The sequence below is a fragment of the Camelus bactrianus genome, chromosome 12 (genome assembly GCF_048773025.1).
Source record: "Camelus bactrianus isolate YW-2024 breed Bactrian camel chromosome 12, ASM4877302v1, whole genome shotgun sequence".
Lineage (NCBI taxonomy): Eukaryota > Metazoa > Chordata > Mammalia > Artiodactyla > Camelidae > Camelus > Camelus bactrianus.
The window spans coordinates 50,179,719-50,196,176 of NC_133550.1; the positions used below are offsets into that span (position 1 = coordinate 50,179,719).

The 16,458-nt window shown below is 37.4% G+C and overlaps 1 long non-coding RNA gene and 1 pseudogene across 2 annotated transcripts in view; one reads left to right on the top strand and one right to left on the bottom strand.

Annotated features, from left to right (window-relative positions):
- The window catches only part of LOC123617998 (uncharacterized), a 114,661-nt gene that overhangs the window by 57,276 nt on the left and 40,927 nt on the right, over positions 1 to 16,458 (bottom strand). For both annotated transcript variants that reach the window (XR_012510826.1, XR_012510825.1), the window contains exons 5-6: positions 4,272 to 4,450; positions 1,143 to 1,250 (exon numbers count right to left, since the gene is read on the bottom strand). This is a non-coding gene — a long non-coding RNA (uncharacterized LOC123617998). The remainder of the gene's footprint in view (positions 1 to 1,142; positions 1,251 to 4,271; positions 4,451 to 16,458) is intronic.
- Positions 12,099 to 14,795, top strand: LOC123618011 (small nuclear ribonucleoprotein G pseudogene; annotated as a pseudogene).

Sequence of the window (16,458 nt, forward strand, 5' to 3'; positions counted from 1 at the left end):
TGGACCACACAAAATCAAGTGGTAGGCTTGATTTGGGGTAAGCCTTAGAATTTAAAGGATTGACCATAAAGTTTTATGCAAGGAAGAAAAAGAAGTCATCCTCCTCTTCAGACAGGGAAATTATGGGAAGAAGTAGAGAGGAGAAGAGGATAGGGAAATGGATAGTGTGTTTCTCAATTTTCCCCTCTCCGAACTTTGCTCAGTGAGTGAAGAGGTGTCATTAAGTAAATGATGTGGGCAGGGGGGTTTTGCTTCAGCTCTCCAATGAGACGTCATAAAACAACGCCTCTAGCTTCCCTCACATCAACGGGGCCCACCTGAACCATTCTGGTAGTACACAATGGTCAGAAGAAGGTTTAGGACTCCTGGGCCAGCCTCACTTCTCCTTGGTAATAAATAGAATAAGTACCATGGAGAAAAATAACGAAGAGATAGTGGATAAGATGTAGTAAGAGGAGTGTCATTTTAAATAGGGTGTCAGGGAATTTTTCAATGGGAAAAGTTTGAGTAAAGGAAAAAAATATTCTAGGATAAAAACAAGGGCTTCAGCTCTGAGGTGTTGGGCATGTTCAAGGTACAGCAAGTTGGCTACTGTACTGGGGCAGAGGGGTCAAAGGGAAAAAAGTAGGAGGGATGAGCTAAAGGAGATAATGGAGCTTAGGCTGTTGTATGGGGCCTTAAATCAGTGTAAAAACTTTGAATTTATTCTGTAAGAGATGGTAAGCCATGAGAGGTTTCTGTGCAGAGGAATAATACAATCTAACTTTTGTTTTTGCAGATCTCTCCAGCTGCTATACTGAGAATAGACTCTAAGTGCCGAGGACAAAACCCAGAAGATCATTTAGCAGGTTGTTTCAATAATCCAAGAGAGAGATGATGGTGACTTAGATCGGGGTGGTAGTGGAGGTGGTGAGAAGTATTTGAATTCTGCATCTGTGTTGGAGGCAGAAGCAATGGGACTTGTTGACAGAATAGATGTACAGTGTGAGGGAAAGACGGAAGTCAAGGATGAAGCCCAAGTTTTAAACTAAGAGCAGCTGAGTTTTGGAATTATTATCCTAAGCATCCATTTTTGGATGCCATGTAGTGATTCCTTCAATGATCACTGAAGCAAATAGGATATATTCTTCTCACTGACTTACCCAGACACCTTTACATTTGGTGATGCCTCTTCTTCTGCTGTCTACTTTCTCTGCTCAGGGATTCTCCTCCAGGTAGACATCCTTCTTCTTAACTTCTAATCTGGGCCACTGTAAACACACAAAGGGCTAAAGTTTAACAGAGGACACTAGATAGCCTCATTTGTGAAATTTTTAAAATGGACTTTTACAACTTTCTAAGATGGCAGGCTGTGTTTCAAGGGTTGATTAAGACCCTGGTTTAAAATAAAGTGTCTGTGCTCCCTGTTGTTACCTTTCCTCCCAATTTGGGAAATTTGTGTGGTTTGTTTGCTCTTTAGGGGTTTCTAATTTACTTCTGGTTTGATGAAAAATCCACCATGCTTCTGTATGTAAATATGTAGCTTAAACAGCTGATGTAATATGTATATTATATACATAGATATGTACATTAAATATATAACATAGCTCCCGTCTCCATCCTCTCGTCCCTATTTCCAACTCTTACTCCTCAAACATTGTATAAGTTAGGTGTGGTAAAATTTAACACCCGCCTGAGGTTTCTCAATGTTTCGTGGACCTAAGATCATTTGGAAAAGTATGATAAGATGCAGATCCCCGGATTTTACTCCTAGAGATTAAGATTGAGAAGATTTGTGGTAGACTCCAAATCCCCAGACGAATTTGCTACAAGTGGGCAAGAGAGCACAACAGGAGAAACACAGAACTAGGCCATGCAGTGCAAAACAGTGGGAACAGTCCTGGCCCAGGGTGACAGAACTAGAGGGAACACTGAAGAAGAACACAGCAGATGCTGAGGAAACAATGCCACTAAGATATCAACTTTGGATGCAGCAGCTCTAACTGATACTGTGTTTGTCTAAATCTGATATTTGGACTGTGTTATGTGAGGACTTTGGAGTTGGCTTGATCTGTCCGAAGGTGTAAGAAGCCTAACCATTAATTATTACTAACTATGCAATTCTGGTTGAATTATCTCGTTCTTCTGAGTTGAGAAGTTTCCTCACTTTTTAATCCAGAAAAATAATGCTTAACCCCACCACATGGTATGAATTAAATGAGAGCTAATACAATTAAAGCATTTAGGAATTCTACCCAACACACAGTATACTCTCAATTAATGCTGATTGTGATTATTAGAGGGTATGGGTAATACTTATATAAGGTATATAAAGTATGAATAGAGAGTTTGGTACACATACATACATACATACATATTTTATACAACACTATATAATTCTATTCTCATCATCAAAACTCTGAAATCTCAGGGTCTTTTTTATAGATAAAAGAACTTTTTTCCAAAGATGCATTCTCTGGCATTGTTTTATTTTACACAGGAATAAACAAAGTTTGTATTAATTTTTAAAAACTGAAAAGTTCTTATACTTCCATCTGTGATTATAGCCTCCTAAAATAAGGAACAAGGTCTATGTGGTTTTCTTCATATAGTACATTAGTATAAATCATATGCAACAGGGAAATTCATGAATGGCTTTGATAATTTTCATCTTCTGAAATATTTACAAGATCCACATTAATTTGGGTTATTAAATAATTGACCAACAAGCTAATTTGAACATTTGACAAGCAAAATAGATTTGTCTCCAAATTTCTAGTTCACATCTTAGTGGAGATAATAAGAAGGTGAATGAAGCCAAGCAAAGGGCATAATTAATGATTTGGTCACGGCCTTTAAATTGGCAGGAGAACTTGTTGAATGGTGATAAAAATGGAAGAGTAATGACTCATCTGAGTTTTCTTATGTTTGTACTGAAAAGTCCAAGAGTCACAATCCAATTTGTGCTATTTCCAATGTCTAGAGCCCTTCACAGAATAGGAGGGATGATAGTGTAAAAAGGTTGTAGGGAATGGAATTTAGAAACACACCCCACAGAGTTAGGGCGTTCAAGGCTAGGAACCCCCAAAAGCCTCCAATTAATGCCTTTGATAGGTAAGGGCTGATGTGAGCCACCTACATGGGTTCCTATCCAGTATCACCGTCATGTGAGCCAAAGGGTGGCACCAAAACTATTGTGCTTCTTAGTGAGACTATGAGAAGTAACAACCCTGCTGCTACCACACACTTAAATATCAGTGGTGGCTATTTCCCTGAGTAATACTGAAGTATGTGAGTCTGATCTCCCCTTTCCCCTTCCTCCCAAACTAAAGAGAATGATTTAAGTGAGAGAGGTATGTTTCCCTCCGTCAGCACACTCACCTCCAAGTCTCAGGATAAGCAAGGCCTGTTTATCAGGCCCCTTCCCCATCGTCTCTCACCCCCAACACCCCATCCTCATAAAGCTGGCTTCTGAACCCTTACTTAAGGAGCCCCTAAGAAGTTTCTCTTTGCTATTTAACCAATAGCCACATCTGTGATGCCATAATCCCTATGGAAGTTTTATTCTCCAGGCTCTGACCTGAGAGAACTCAGATACTAACCCTAGCCCTCATTCTACCTTTATTAGCAAAAACTCTTAAAGTCCCACCTCCCTCAGTTTGCATCTAGGCATCATAATGGATTTTATTTTATTTAAGATTTGTTTTGGTGCTTATTCTTCTGGTGTCTCTTTTTCCGAACCATTTTGGTGTATTAGTTGGCTTGAGACACACACACACACACACACACACACACACACACACACACACACACACGCACACATCCTATTTCCTGTGTGACCCAAAGGGGCGTTTAACTTCCACAGACTTATTCTCTGGGCAGCTGCCCAGTTCCATTTTCAGAGAGGCAAGTTGCCAAAACCAAAGAAGAGTTCCCCACCCACACGCTGCACCTTCCCTTTCATTCTGTAACCAGAAATAGTACCAGACACCTGTGGGTGCCCACCTGAGGAATCTCTGCATACCTCAGCTAGAGATTTAACACCTGCTTTTCTTTCCCGTCCCAACTTCCCACTAGTTTAGAAAGAGTGACTCTTGGGTTTATATCTTGCACACTCACACTTAGAAAGTACCTTTGGCTTAGCACCTGGTGTAGGCCATTAAAAGGAAAGAAAGGATGTTGGCAACTGAAGTCTTTCATTCTTAGCATTCGTGATTTTTTCAAGAGGAAATTTCAAAGGGATCATTGTTGCTTTAAAAATGAATACAAATGATGTTTTGATCTATTGTTACCTTGTTCCTAACAGTTTTTGTGGGAAGAGGTGTCCTCCCGACTCCACTGTCAGCACCCACTGATACACCTTCTCATGTACACCAACGTCTGGGAGAGATACATCCAAGTCCCCTCTCTTCACCACGAGGAAATACTGTTTGGAAGTTTCAGCAAGTTAGTTGAGCTTCCATTTATATACCTGCAAAATGAAAATAGTGATTCCTACCTCACAAGATACTTTGGAGATTATAAAACGAATGTGAAATCATTTTGAAAATAACACATTATAAATATATATATTCAGGTAATGAAAATTTAATTGCACTAACAACTTAAAGTCTCCTAGTTGGATTTCCTGGTTTTCTTAGTTAGGTCCCGATGATTACAAGTAACACAAACCACATCAAACTGGCTTAAGAAAAATGGAGAAATGTTTTATAAGAATGTCACAATGTCTTCACAGATCAGTGGAACAGAATAAAGAGCATAGAAATAAATCCATGCACTTATGGTTAATTAATCTATGACAAAGGAGGCAAGAATATACAATGGAGAAAAGACAGTCTCTTCAATAAGGGGTGCTGGGAAAACTGCAGTTCCATGTAAAAGAACATGAAATTAGAACATTCTCCAACACCATATACAAAAATAAACTCAGAAAGTGTTAAAGACCTAAATGTAAGACCAGAAATCATAAAAGTCCTAGAAGAAAACACAGGCATAACATTCTTTGATGTAAATCGCAGGAGTATTTTTGGATCAGTCTCCTAAAGCAAAGGAAATAAAACCAAAAATAAACAAATGGGACCCAATTAAATTTAAAAGCTTTTACACAGCAAAGGAAACTACTGACAAAATGCAAAGACAACCTACTAATGGGAGAAAATATTTTCAGATGATACAGCTGATAAGGGGTTAATATCCAAAATATGTAAATAGCTCATACAACTCAACATAAAATAAACAACTCAATTAAAAAATGGGCAGAAGACCTGAATAGATATTTTTTCAAAGGGGAAATGCAGATGGACAACCAGCACAAGAAAAGATGCTCAACATCACTAATCATCTCAGGGAAATGCAAATCAAAACCACCATAAGAGATCACCTCACACCTGTCAGAGTGGCCATCATCAAAAAGAACACAAATAACAGTGTTGGCAAGCATGTGGAGAAAGGGGAACCCTCATACACTGTTGATGGGAATGTAAATTAGTAGAGCCCCTATGGAAAACAGTGTGAAGGTTTTTCTAAAAAACTAAAAATAGAACTATCGTATGACCCAGAAATTCCACTCCTGGACGTATAGCTGAAAAAAACAAAAACATTAATTCAAAAAGACATATGCACCCCAATGTTCATAGCAGCATTCTTATACAATGGCAAAATATGGAGGCAACCTAAGTGTCCATCAACAGATGAACATGTAAAGAAGATGTGGCACACACACACACACACACACACAATGGAATACTATTCCACCATAAAAAGAAGGAAATTTTGCCATTTGAAACAACAGATGGACTTGGGGGGCATTATGCTAAGTGAAATAAGTCAGACAGAGAAAGGTAAATACTGTATGATCTCACTTATATGTGGAATCTAAACAGTACAACAAACTAGAGAATATAACAAAAAAGAAACAGACTCACAGATATAAGGAAAAAATTAGTGGCTACCAGTGGGGAGAAAGGAGGGAGTAGGGGGTTAAAAGGTACAAACTATTATGTATAAAATAAGCTACAAGGATATATTGTACAACACAGGGAATGTAGCCAATATTTTATAATAACTATAAATGGAGTATAATCTTTAAAAGTTGTGAATCACTATATTGTACACAGGCAACTTATATAATATTGTATATAAACTACATCTCAATTAAAAAATGTTTCATCAAACAACAAAAACAAAACCAAAGCAGGAAAAAAACAGCACAGCCTTGCAAAGGACTAAAACCAGGAACTGGAAGATCCCTGGAACTCTGCATTCTGTCTCTTGTCTTACTAGTTCAGTCTATCTTATTCTTCTCCAGAACCACTCACAGACTCAGGCAAGAGGGGATCTGCCCTAGCCTCAGAACTTGAGATGGCCCCACTCTTGCCCTTCCCTGACTGTGCCCTTCCCCCTGAGGCAAAGTCCATGGGGTTAAGATGTACCCCTACATGTGCAGAGTCTCTCCCATGTAAGAGTAGGGACAGAGGATTATATGGGGATTCTCTGTACCTTCTGCACAATATTGCTAAACTTGAGCCTAAATCTGCTCTAAAAAATAAGTCTGTTAAAAGGGAAAAAATCCCTATGACTTTCCAGAGCCCACAGAGCTCTCTCTATGGCCTAGGCACTTAAGGCCCCAGAATTCATTTAACCTAGTGGGCCTGAGTTTATTTTCAGGACCTGCACCAGCCTCTTTTCTGGGTCTGTCTTTTCAAGGACAGACATTCTGTGAGTGTGCCTCTCTAGTCCCAAAGTGTGGTCAAGGTGGATGGATGGTGCTTGGATGAGCTCCTGCAGCATCCAGTACATGCAATGCATGGCCCTTTGTGGTACTTATTGGAAAGAGTGTTAGGTAGTTAGATAAGTGGGGGCACTGGGCAGACAGGTGGAGGAGAGGGAGGATGATCTGGAAGATGGCGTTATGCCCACCTCCACCATAAAGGGACTTTACTTCTAAATGAGTGCCAGCAAGAAACCAGTTAAAACCCGACAGCCACAACTATGCAGTAGCAGAAAGGACTTAACCAGACACGACCCATATACATTGTATTATAATTAATAATGAGGGTTAGCCGGCCCCACCTCAATGGGTTTTCCTGTGTACACCACAGGTAAGGACACGTGCAAAAGGGGCCAAACATGACTAAGCATTCCAGGGACAAGAGCTGTCACTCAGTCAAAAGACCACCTCTAAGCCAGGGTATAAGAGAAAAGGGAGACAAAAACTGCTGCTTTTCCTCCCTTGAATCAGCTCGCCTCCTGCTCTTGGAGGTGTACTTTCCTTTTTTAAATAAATCTTTTGAAATCTTTCACTACACAATACACCATCTCCCATCTGTAAATCTTATCTTTCGGGTAAGACAAGAACTGGAGTCTTTACCTTCTGGGGTAAGAAGAGGAGTGGCTGCAGACCACCTCTCTCCCAAAGTCATTTTCCACTGCAGAATTCTGAAGAGTCTCAGGACTTTCCATTTTCAAATTTCACCTCCGAAGTAGTTGTAAATTACATTTGTCAAGCCAGCAAGATAAAAAATACCTTAATCATTTGTTTCCTTAATTTACGACTTTCCAATATCTAAACTGTGATATGAAGGGCCACCATTTGTGCTCTTGCTTCTGGTCCAATTAATGTTAGGGATAAGCCAGTTCTCCCCTAAAGGCACACTGTATTCCAGCTCCAAGGATACAAGCAACAGGCTCAGTCCCAGGTGGAGAACAAACTCCAGGCTCATGTTCTGATTCTAAATTCCTGGAAGAGAGTCAGATTGGCTCAGCTCAGGTTGGGGAAGGGAGGAGGAATGCTGAGTACTTTGGAAGTGGGCATTTTCATAGAAATAAGACTGTTAGGGGAGGGAGGGATTTCCCAGAGAAATCTGGCTGAGTAGGTTCTCCATGGAGTACCCAACTTCACGAGTGAAATAAATGCAACCTGTATTCCTCTTATTTCAAATTGGTGGGAAATACGGAAAATCAATATATTCCAGTTATAAGACAAATTATACCATGCTTAGTTAGTCTTTTTTACAGTTGGCTTTAACAGGAACAATTAATATGAACTATGGTGGAGAGGAAATTTCTGTTCAAGAGAAATTAAAGTTTTATTAAAATGTTGTTCAGTCTCCATCTTCATACAGTATTTTTAAAAAGTGATCAGTGTGTTAATACAAGTCTAATACTTTTTTCCTTATTAGAAAGTCAAGCTAAAGTGTTTTTAAAACATTCCATTGACTTATTCTTCCCAATCTCCTTTGTTTAAAAAAAAAAAAAAAGCAACAAACCTAATAAGGTATAAAATGTTTCATTAGAAAATCCTTGCCAAGCCTTCTAGCTATAGCAGGATGAATACAGTTCATAACTGGGGACTAACAGTCCTATGAAAAAATACAAAGAACTGGAAACTAGTATTTGCTTTGGATACAAGAAAAGCATGTAGAATAACACTGTTTCAGCAAGATTATCTCCATGTGACAGTATCAAATATGGAAGGAATGAGAAGGTATACTTTCAACTGTTTCTGGAAGGAAAAAAAAGGGGGGTAAACCTCAGCAAAAGTAAAAAGTCAGGCATACGTTGTTACTGTTTCCATGTATGTTTCTTCACCTCAAATAACCTAATGTTACTGTTTAGATTTAAACTGAAAGGCCCATCCATTCTACCCAAGTCTGAAGCTTAACCTCCTTTACACTTTAAGCAGACAAAACTTCTGCTGATTTCATTTGGCTCCCATAGACAATATGCAACCATCCAGAAGTCATTCAGCAATTCTAAACAAAAGCATTATTTGCTCTGGAGCAATAGAGTGTCCGTATATAGGAAGGGCTTATGGGCAGTAATCTAGTTACAATGGGGACTAGAAGTGGAGTCTTCAAACATTTCTTCTTAAATATACAATTAACAACATTTAAATACTATGAAGCCCTCCCAACATTTTAAAACCAAAATATGAAAAATCTCTTTTCCCCATAAGTTTTAATAGTAGGAAAAGGTACAATTCTTATATATTGCGTATTTTGACATTTTTTAAATGAAATGGTTATAACACTCTTCTAAATGTATCAGAAAGAATGTAAATAATAGTGATTTAACACCACTGTCATTCACTTTAAAAACATGTGAACAAGCTCTTCCTTAACAGTTTCTTCTACTCCTTGAATTCTAATTTCCTTTTCACCTTTCTCACAGAATTGTATGATGTAATACAGTTTGCGTTTTTCATCTTATATTAATCAACTCCATAATAGTTCTTTGCAATAAAACTATGTATAGAAATTTAAATTAAGTGGTCCCCCGCCATAACAATAGTGGACTAAGTATTTCATTAAAAGTCTTCTGGTTATCATTAATATTAGTCATCAATTATTGCAAACATCGTAAGTGATTGCACATGTGTAGTATGACAAGACTGGAGATGGGAGAAAGGTAGTGAGCCTCTTTTAGTCAAGTGGGAGGACAATTCTGAAAGGAATGCAGAAAAAGAGAAGTACAGTAACTCTGGACAATGGGGGAAATTCTTAGGTAGATCAATTTTTAGAAAGAATAAACATGAAAGTTCAATATCTATAAATTGACCCTGAAAGTTATCTGTGTCCAAGTATACACAGGGATATCTCTTCATACCCCAGGAATTGCATACTTTGGTTTGAAGATCTTTGAGCTAGATGAATTTATATGAGGTTACTTTTACATAGTAAGCACATTCTTTTTACATAGATTTGTGTCAATCAATAAACCATTAAAATTTGTAATGATGCTTTTATTGAACATGAAGAAAATCAATTTGAAAATGTGTTATTATTTGTATTTGGACTCTCTTGAGAGACAGTTGCTAGAGATTAATAAGAAATCTAAAACACCTTCTTGCCACTCCTACTATTCACAGCCACCTTTTATCTTTGCTTGGCCTACATAACCAGTTGGTTCTTTCAGCCCTCCCTAAACTACTCAATGCTTAGTCAACTTAGATTGCTGGCCTAGGTAGAAAGACCTTCTTTCCCAAAAGTTGTATTCCTTTCCATCTCTGCTTGCAATTGACTCAGTTCAGTCTGAATCTATATTTGCCTTGAAAACTTTGCTGAAAGAAGTAAAGAGACAGCAAATACATTCCAACATTCTGATTTTTTTTTTTTTACCTTTTCTCTTAGAGCTATGATTTCCATGAGCATACAGCTCACTTTCCAAGTTACTGCAGATGGCAGCTTTCAAAATCTTTTCCCTTGTGTAATCATGATAGTCAGCCTTCTTGAGTGCAATAACTGCGTTCTTATACCCATCCCCTGACCACTCAGCCAATGCCCACTTTTGGCTACCACATTCTGTATTTTTTAGGATACAGGTTCAGTTGCTATAATAAAACAGTGATTTAAACAAAATAGTTTATTTTCACATAACAATCGAAGTTTAAGCAGAGCTGGGCTGATATGGCAGCTCCATGGTGTTAGAACCCAGGGCTCATTGTATCTTGTTCTCTTCTGTCCTAAATAAATGCCATCATCAAAGAAGTGTCAGCATCACATCCACATGTCAGATAGCAGGAGGAGAATAGAGACGCAGGGAAAGATATGCATCTTCTTTTCAAGGACATGACCTTGAATTTGCACACATTACTTATATTTATGCCAACTGGTGTGATCATATGGCCACACTTAGTGGCAAGGAAAGCTGAGAAACACAATCATTAAGTGGGTGGCCATGTGCCCCAGCTAAAACTTCAACCACATGGGAAAAGAGAGGGGACTGGATATGGGGAGATAACTAGCAGACTCTGTATGATCATCTTAATAGATGCAGAAAAAGCATTTGAAAAAAATCAACATCTCTTTATGATAAGCACTCTTAATAAACTAGGTATAGAAAAAATGTACCTCATCATAATAAAGGCTATATATGACAAGCCCACAGCTAACGTACTAGATTGTGAAAAGCTGAAAGCTTTTCCTTTAATATCATGAATAAGGCAGGGATACCCACTGTCACCACTTTCACTTAATGTAGTGCTGGAAGTCTTAGCCAGAGAAATAGGCCAGAAATGGGAATAACAGCCATCCAAATTAGAAATTAAGAAGTAAAAGTGCTCTTGTTTGCAGATAACATGATCATATGTATAGAAAACCATAAGATACCATTTTAAAAAAAAACCTGTTAGAACTAATTCAAATTCAGAAAAGTTTCAGGTTATAAAATCAACAAACAAAATTCAATTGCACTTCTATAGACTAACAATGAACTATCTGAAAAAAATTAGGAAAACAATGCTATTTATAATAGCACTAGAAAGAATAAAATACTTGCAATTAAACTTAACTATAGAATTGAAAGACTTGTATACTGAAAACTACAAATAACTGATGAAAGAAATTAATAAGACACAAACAAATAGAAAGACATCCTGTGTTCATTGATTGGAAGAATTAATATTGTTAAAATGTCCATACTACCTAAAGTGATCTACAGACTCGATCTAATCTCTATAAAGATCCCAATGGTATTTTTTACAGAAATAGAAAAAACAATTCTAAAATTTACATGAAAAAACAAAAGACTGTGAATAGACAAATCAATCTTGAAAAAGAAAAACAAAGCTGTGGTATCATATTTTCTGATTTCAAAATATATTACAAAACTAAAATAATCAAAGCAGTATGGTACAATACCATATTAAAACATAAAATCAACGATTTTATAGATATAACATCAAAAACAAGGCAACAAAAACAACATTAAACAAGTGGTACTACATCAAACTTAAAAGTTTCTGCACATCAGAGAGAACAATTAAAAGGCAACCTATAGAATGGGAGAAAATAGTTGCAAATCCTACAAATGATAAGGGATTAATCTCTAAAATATATTAGGAACTCTTACAACTCAATAGCAAAAAAAAAAAAAACCTTAATAATCTGATTTAAAAATGAAATAAAGACTTGAATAGACATTTCTCTAAAGAAGATATACAAAAGGCCAATGGATATATGAAAAAATGCCCAACATCACTAACCATCAGGGAAATTCAAATCAAAACCACAATTAAATATCACCTCACACCTGTTAGAATGATTATTAAAAAAAAAAAAAGACAAGAGGTGTTGACTAGGATATAGAGAAACTGAAACCCTTGAACATTGTTGGTGAGAATGCAAGATGATGCCACTGCTATGGAAAACAGTATGGAGATTTCTCAAAAACTTAAAAATAGAACTACATATGACCCAGCATCCCACTTGTAAGTATCAATCCAACAGAACTGAAATGAGGTTCACCAAAAGATATTAACACTTTGTTTCACGTGTACTCACAATAGCCAAAATGGGGAAGCAAACTAAATGTTCACCAACAGACAAATGGATAAATAAAGTGTGGCACATACATACAGTAGAATACTCTTCCACCTTAAAAAAAAAAAAGAAGAAGAAGAAGAAGGAAATTCTGCAATATGCAACATGAATGAATCTTGAGAACATTATGTTAAGAAAAATAAGACAATCATTGAAAGAGAAACATTGAATACTTCCACTTATCTAAGGTAGCTAAAATTATCAAATTCATAAAATCAAATTGTGGAATGGTGGTTGCCAGGGGCTGAAGAGAGGAGGAAATAGGGAATTACTAATCAATGGGGATAAAGTTTCAGTGAAGTAACATAAATAAGCTCTAGAGGTCTGCTGCACAACACTGAACCTGGAGTCAACAGTGATAAAGAGTACAGTTAAAAAACTGGCTAAGAGGGTAGATCTTCTATTAAGTAATCCTCTCACAGTAAAATAAAATACAATATAAAATAAAACTGATCTTTGATTACAGATAGTTCAAAAAGTACCACTATGGACCAGAGATCAGCTAATTTTTTCTGCCAAGAGTGAAAGAGTAAACAGATGGGCTTTTCAGGCCAATCAGTGTCTAATACAACTACATAACTCTACCCTCTTAGCTGAAAACAGTCACAGACAATACACAGACAATAAATGTGGCTGTGTTTCAATAAAACTTTATAATCAAAAACAGATGGAAGGCCAGATTTGATCCACAGGCCGTAGTTTGCCAACCCCTGTTACAGGCCATGAACTCCCAGGGAGTAGCTGTCTCATTTACTTTATTCTTCATTGTCTCCCCAGTCCCTAAAACATTCCTCACAGAACAGGTACACAATAAACATGCGTTGAACAGATGAACAGTCTACTTTCTGATGCAGGCACAGCAGATCTTGCTTGAATTGACATACAGGTCATATGTCCAGGGCCACCAATGCTATGAACGACCATGATGAGGATGTTACCTGACTACTGTTAACCAGGTTAAAAACACAGATGTTTCAGGGATCAAATATAGTCTGGAAAGCAAAGGCAATCACCATTGCTTGAAAGAAGAAAGGAAGAGGGTACTGGCACCTGGAAGTATGTTTTTTTGTTTGTTTTTGTTTACTTTTTTTTAACTGAAGTATACTTGATTTACAATGTTGTATTAGTTTCTGGTGTACAGCATAGTGATTCAGTTATACACATATGTATTCTTTTTCATTATAGGTCATTACAAGCTATTGAATATAGTTCTCTGTGCTATACAGTAGGACCTTGTTTATCTATTCTGTATATAGTAGTTTGTATCTGCTAGCCCCAAACTCTTAATTTATCCCTCTCCCCCAACCCTTTCCCCTTTGGTAACCATAAGTTTGTTTCCTATGTCTGTGAGTCTCTTTCTGTTTAGTAAATAAGTTTATTTGTGTCTCTTTATTTAGACTTCACATATAAGTGAGATCATATGGTACTTTCCTTTCTCTTTCTGTCTTACTTCACCTAAAATGATAATCTCCAAGTCCATCCATGTTGCAGCAAATGGCAGTATTTCATTCTTTTTCATGGCTGAGTAGTATTCCAGTGTGTGTGTGTGTGTGTGTGTGTGTGTGTGTGTGTGTGTGTACCACAAATTCTTCATGCAGTCATCTGTTGATGAACATTCAGTTTGCTTCTATATTTTGGCAATTGTACAAGAATGCTGCTATGAACATTGAGGTAAATGTACCTTTTTGAATTAGAGTTTCCTCCAGATATATGTTTACAGTTGGGATTGCTGGATCATATCATAAGTCTATTTTTAGTTTTTTGAAGAATCTCCATACTGTTTTCCATAATGTTGTACCAAAAATTCCCACAACTGTGTAGGAGGGTTCCCTTTTATTCACACCCCCCCCCCCCCAGCATTTATCATTTGTGGAATTTTTAGTGGTGCTCATTCTGACTGGTGTGAGGTGATAACTTCATTGTTGTTTTGGTTTGCATTTCTCTGATAACTAGAGATATTGAGCATCTTTCCATGGCACTTGGTAGTATTTTAAGGAAGTTGTGAAAGTTTCAGAAGGATGATAGGGGAAGCTAAAAGGAGTGTTTGACACATTGCACACTGAGGTTGGAGAGCATGAGTGAGAAGTGGCAATGACCTAGAGGGCAACAGTGTCTTCTAACAAGGCCCTGAGCTTAGTCTTCCAAGTAGCTTAGCCTAGAAGGAAGACTGTTGAATAGATTCATGTCCCTTTCCTCTTTAAAAACCTCAGGAGTGTGAAGGAGACCACAAGTTTTTCAAGGCACCTCTAAGCCCACTGAGTAGACACTGAGAGCAAGGCTCACAATCACGAGTTGAAAAAAATTTAAGGACAAGAAATTATCATTGAAATTAAACAGCAGCAGACACGTCCAAGGAATAATGTGGGAATCTGATCCCTTTCTGAATCTTGTGGTAGATGAAAGTGTGAAGACCACATCCAGGGGAAACAGAACAGTATTGGAGTGGGGAAAATACAAGGAAAGAGTATCACATTAGAAGCCTAGGAAAGAGAATAAATAATGTCCGTGTTCTGCAGAGAATCAACTGCTCCACATGTCCCATCTCTAAAGGGCCTCTTTCATTGTGAATAAAAATCAGGTTGTGTACATTTGTCATATAATTTTTTTTGAATTTTTTTTAAAAAGCCGAAACCCTTATAACTGCCAAGATCAGGTCCAAAATCCTCTGACTGACACAGAAATCCTTCAAGATTTGGTCCCAATCTACCTTCCTCGCCACTTCATGCCAAGAACCTCTTCTCCAGTATGTACTGTTCCCAGAGCCACATCAGGCCACTTCCTTTTAGCCTCATCATGCCTGGTGATTCCACATCTCGTCATCTTTCCTCTAGTTATTCTCCACCCTGCAGTCTTTCTCTTCCTCTCCATCCAGCAAATTCTTGACCCCTTCAGAGACATACACTGTGAAGCCTTCATGGCTCACTAACCCAGATAGTTTGTCTCTCATTCCACTGCTCTGCCCTTACATTCTCTCCCAATTATTCATTTGCATGTCTGCCTTCACACTGAAACAGGGAGCTCCTTGAAAGCCAGTTTTAATATTCTGGTGCTTAAGCAGAACTGGCAAAAATGCAAATAGCCCATGATGCTGCATTTAAAGCAATTAGAGCAGCATTTTGTCCTGCATTCTCTCTTGCTACCCTAATTTTCTTCCTGCACTATCCCTTCCCAGCTGAACCTTCTATTTTGCTCTTCTCAGACCCAAATGCAAGAGAAAACATCTCTATGCAAAGTTGATAAACTTTTCTGTAAGAAGGGCCAAATAATTGTGTCCATTGTGTTTTTAAATTATTGAATACCCACACTCACAAAGACCTTTTAGAGGACTTTTCAATCCCATGTGCATTTTCAGGGAAGTGTATCTAATATGTTTCTATTAGTTAATGTACATTTAACGTATCAATGTAATGTGCTTTGAGTCATTATATTCCAAATAGAATGCATTGTCTTAGGAAGCACAACAATCTACTTTTCTCTATTAACAGGGTGTTGTTTTTACCAACTGAAACTTGACACATAATAATATTAATTAAAACAAAATTCTCGTTTCTTCAAAATAAAGTTTCCATATGAACATAATGGAATTCAGGATCTTTGGGTTAGCACCATCAGGGGGCTACAATGGAACCTGACCTTGACTTTCTTTCCTTCCTTCCTTCCTTTCTTTCTTCTATCCTTCCTCCCTCTCTCCCTCATTTTCTCTTTCTCTCTCCCTCCATCCCTTTCCTTTTCTTTCTTTTTCCTTCTTCCTCCCTTTCTTTCTTTTTCCCTATTTGCTATATTATGAAACAGTTTGATATCATAATATTTTCATTTTATCAAAATAAAAAATATTTTTCTAGTCATTTGAGGTTACATGGAACACCCTTAAAAGACGTAGCACCAAAATGAAACAGTTTGAATGCTGCAGTTAAATAAACATCCTTCTGAACATAACCTTTTGATCTTTTATTTCATAATAAATCTGGAAGTAGATTCATTCTTCCCAAATTTTTCTTACTTAGAACAGTTATAAAGGTACAAATTTTCCTTTTGTGGCCCCTCAAACAAAATGACAGCTGTGACAAGTGATACTAATTTTCAAACAGACATGCTTAGACAACTATCTCCTCAAGAAAATACTATGTTGGACATGGAGAAAGATGACAAAAAGTTAGTT